Raw genomic sequence first — 4,561 nt, forward strand, 5'->3', positions numbered from 1 at the left:
ATGTACCTAAAACAAAATACGAGGGACTGACGTGAACCCTACTGCTCCCCCCTTTCCATCTTCACCCAAGTACTCATGTTTTACTAATTCTCTGTCCAAGCTGCATTTCTACTCTGAAGGGACTATTACACAGCTATCATTTACAACAAAACCACTGGAGGCTGCAGACTAACTGCTTCAGGTATTTTCACACCTTGGTCAAAGAGTGAACTAAGGGCTGTGGGTAAAGCATTTCATAAACTAAGGAGGAACCTACCTTTTTACTCCACCATATGCAGGCTCTGTCTTGATTTGTATAAACATACATCAGTTTGTCCAGTTCTTGAAATTCATAAAAATGATGCAAATCAAAATGTACACATTTATGTCTGACACTTTTACTTAATGTTTTTGAGTGCCATCCAATATTTGGTGTGGATAAGCAGTTCAATCTGTCTTTATGGCTAAGTAATTGACATTGTAAGAATATATAAAAAAATCATACCCCTCAAGATTGAGGGGTGAAATATCTCAAGGGGGGGATCTTTTAAGCAGATAGGGTAGGGTGTCCCCAGAGAAAGGAAACCAGTCATGACTTTCTTGACAGAAGAGCAGCCAGTTTTGGCCTAAACCATTCTGTGATCTTAGCCTGGCCACAGTGCTTGCCATTGAACAGGGCTCAGTAATTAATATCTTAAGGGAACAAGAGAATGTAGAAACAAATGACTATTAATCAAGCAAGCAAAATAACAATAGCAAAGATAATATATCAGTTGTAAAGACTCCCAGTTCTCTTTTGATGTAAAGATTATCCCAAAGTGCTCAACCACCAGGTCAGCTGGAACCTAATGGATCACATTGACCTTTGCTGACCCTCCTGACCCTCCTGACTTCAAGCAACTGAAGCTTGGACGCTGTAGACTGCCCAAGCCCCTTCATGAATATGCATGTATCCTTGGTTTAAAACTTCCACAATTTTCCTCTTCAGGGAGACACTGCTTTGGGAAAGATCCCCGATGTTCTCCTCACTTGCTGCAAGTAAAAAATCCTTCATTCTCCCCATCTTTGGCTCAGTTGTCTTTTGGCTTTGGCACCCACCAAGAGGGGAACCCAGTTTTCAGGTGACAGTTCTAATAGGTGAACAGTGATATATCATTGCTGTATTCATTTGTAATTACTGATGGTATATGATGTTGAGTATATTTGTGTGTACTATCTGTATATCTTTTTTGGCCAGGTGTCTGTTTAGTTCTTTCCCTAATTTTAATGGGGTTGCTGGTGTTAGAGGTCTTTGTATATTTGAGGCAAATCCTTTAATGGATATGCGTTTGCAAATATTTTTCTCCCAGTTTGTGACTTGTCTTTTGATTTCCTGAATAAGGTCTTTCAGAGAGTAGAAATCTTTATTTTATAAAGTTCACAATATTACCTATTTTTCTTTCTGGACTGCCCTTTTTTGTGTTGTGTGTTAAAACTCAGTGCTCGTGGTGCTTGCTTCGGCAGCACATATACTAAAACTGGAACGATACCGAGAAGGTGAGCATGGCCCTACGCAGGGATGACATGCAAATTCCATATTTTTTAAATACTGTAACAAATTCAATAAAGACTTTAAAAATGGTCCACATAAAAATATTTAAAAAAATTAAGATGTGCGACTGTATTAAAGGAAAACTCAGCGCTCATGATCTACATGACAAAACCCAAGCTCATGTGTTTTTCTTTCTACGCTTTCTCCTATAATTTTGAATCATTTTGCATTTAAAATTTGTCTATGAATAATTTTTTTATTTTTTATTTATTTTTATTTATTTACTTTTATTATTTTTGGCTGCATTGGGTCTTTGTTGCTGTGGGTGGGCTTTCTCTAGTTGTGGCGAGTGGGGCCTTAGTCTTCATTTGTGGTGCACGGGCTTCTCATTGCAGTGGCTTCTCTTGTTGTGGCTCACGGGGTCTAGGTGTGTGGGCTTCAGTAGCTGTGGCACGTGGGCTCAGTAGTTGTGGCTCACGGGCTCTAGAGCGCAGGCTCAGTAGTTGTAGTGCATGGGCTTAGTTGCTCTATGGCATGTGGGATCTTCCCGGACCAGGGCTTGAACCCGTGTTCCCTGCATTGGCAGGCGGATTCTTAACCACTGAGCCACCAGGGAAGTCCTTATGAATAATTTTTGGGTGAATTTGGTGTAAGTTGTAAACTTTGTGTCTTCATGCATGTCACACCAAATGGTTAATTGTTCATTAACTCTTTTTGGAGAAGTTATGGGATACTGTCTCCATTTCAGTTTGAATTTCCACAGGTTAATGGGTTCAGCAGTTCCGCCAGCAGGGGGAGTTGTCGCCGGTGACCCGTGAGGAAGACGCGGCCTGCACTTCCCGCGCTGACCACAGGGTGGCGCTGAGCCGTCTCTGACCCACGGCGCATGCGCGTTTCCCGCGGACTCCGCTATGAGCGCAGCTGAGAGGCCTTGTGTCTCAGGCACCGTCAGGGCCGCGGCTGGCACGCCCGGGGTGAGCGTCTCAGCCGACAGGCGCTGGGTCTCCTTAGGACTTGCTGGGGTTTTGGCTTCAGGACAACACTTGGCCGTGTCCACGCTGACGGGAGCTGGGTTTCCTGACGATGCCGGCGACGCGGGGAGGAAAGGGTGAGGAGAAGCCTCCTGCCGGCACTGACTGCTGCGGGCTCTCTGTTTACAAGGCTCGTTGCGCTGGCTACCCACACTGCCGCCCCCCATTCAGTGCTGTCGTTAGTCTCATTTCACAGCTTATATGCTCAGGAACGTGCCCCAGGTCACGTGCTCACTGGGTGTCAGAGCCAGCCCTTTGTGACGCTGGGCCTTGAGGTCTGGACCGCTGCGGTTGCACGGCTGGCGTCCAGAGGATGTGAGCGGGGTGGGGGGGGCAAGGGTGGGCTGAGCCGCATAGGGGACATGTGGGTGGGGGGCAGGACCTGACGCCGGCTCAGACTCCATGTCTCCCCCCTTCCCCCGGTGGGTGTGTGCCCCCAGAGGTGGGCTGTTGGGGAACTCCCGCCCACTGGACCGCCATGGCATGGGGCTCCTGCACCCCTTGCCAGCCCTGGGGGCACCCGGGGAGCTGAGTGTGGCCCGTCCCCTCTGAGGGTGTCTGGGCCAGAGAGTGGGGCAGAGAGGTGGGGGTAAGGGAGGGACACTGAGGTGCGATGCCTCTGAGGCAGAGGGGAAATGGGTGGAACTGGAGTTGATGGGGTGTCGGGGGGGCTGAGAGGAAGGGACGAGCCTGACTGCGATGGTGATGGTGATGCCACTGATTGAAACGAGGAAGAGAACCCTTTACAGACGCTGGGACCGTATTTTTGTATGACACACTTATCAGGTATTATTGATTTGATGGAGTTTTTTTGCTAAAAAGAAAACCACCCAATTCCTTTATATGGTAGGAAGATATAACTTTCCAGAATACATAGAGCAGAAATATTATTATTTGGGTCATAAATTCATATTCCCTTCCTGCCTGTTTCAATGTTACTTTTCCTCCTTTCCCATCATTCCTTTATCCTCTGCTGCTCACTAGGGTAAGAAAACACACTTCTTGCTCTCTGTATGATTGGTTTGGCAGGTTCTTTTTTTTTTTTGCGGTACGCGGGCCTCTCACTGCTGTGGCCTCTCCCATTGCGGAGCACAGGCTCTGGACGCGCAGGCTCAGCGGCCATGGCTCATGCGCCCAGCCGCTCCGCGACACATGGGATCTTCCCAGACCAGGGCACGAACCCGTGTCCCCTGCATCGGCAGGCGGACTCTCAACCACTGCACCACCAGGGAAGCCCAGCAGGTTCTTCTTGAATTCTTTGGGCCCCAGGTGGAGGGCCACACTTATTTCTCATCAGGCGCCGCCAGTGTTCGCGGTGGTGGCCACGGGTGTGTGGAGCCTGCTCTGCCCCCGTGGAGCACACTGATGCCCAGCATCATAACAAAGCCGTCGATTCCACACTGGGGAGAAGGATTAAAATGCAGACAGTCTGGTGAGTGGTCATATAAACTTCAGGCCCTTTCCTGGCAGGAGGGGGTGGAGGACAAAATCCACTGGGCTGTGGGGAGTGAGGCAGCTGGCCTCCCAGTTCTGCTCAGGGACAGCTCCCCCGGTCAGTTTAGAAACACACAGCTGCCAGCTGGGGAGGCACGACCTTGCCCGCTGACTCTGCCTCGCCCTACGGGTCAGCTCCCGGCTCAGGACCGGCAGATGCAGTACCAAATACCGCTGAGTGCTGGCTGGGACCCGCATCTCCCTCTCACACAGGCCAGCCAGCGCTCTACTCCGCTCCCCTGCCATGTCTGCAGCTGAGTGTCCCCAGTCTGAGGCCTCCGGCGTGGGTTGGAGGAGAGAGACAGGAGCCTCTGGATGAGGAGAGGGATGACGGGCCTCCCTCCCCGGAGCTGCTGCTGCAGTGTTTTCATTCCTCCTGTTACAGCCTTGAAACCATGCTTGCGCTAAGAACTCTGGGAAGTACGTGACCCTTCCATTCCTGGTATTTTGATGACCTTTTAGAGACTGCCATCTTTGGAAATATCTTCCTATAAGTTATATGGGATCCCCTGCTCCATGAAACAAA

At 49.4% G+C, this 4,561-nt stretch overlaps 1 non-coding gene across 1 annotated transcript; it reads left to right on the forward strand.

Annotated features, from left to right (window-relative positions):
* Positions 1–1,466: 1,466 nt before the first annotated feature.
* Positions 1,467–1,572, forward strand: LOC114886115. The gene has a single exon (XR_003791246.1). It is a non-coding gene; the product is annotated as a U6 spliceosomal RNA (small nuclear RNA).
* Positions 1,573–4,561: the final 2,989 nt, after the last annotated feature.

The sequence above is a fragment of the Monodon monoceros genome, unplaced genomic scaffold (genome assembly GCF_005190385.1).
Source record: "Monodon monoceros isolate NGI ecotype Baffin Bay Population unplaced genomic scaffold, NGI_Narwhal_1 Contig4335_ctg1, whole genome shotgun sequence".
Taxonomy (NCBI): domain Eukaryota; kingdom Metazoa; phylum Chordata; class Mammalia; order Artiodactyla; family Monodontidae; genus Monodon; species Monodon monoceros.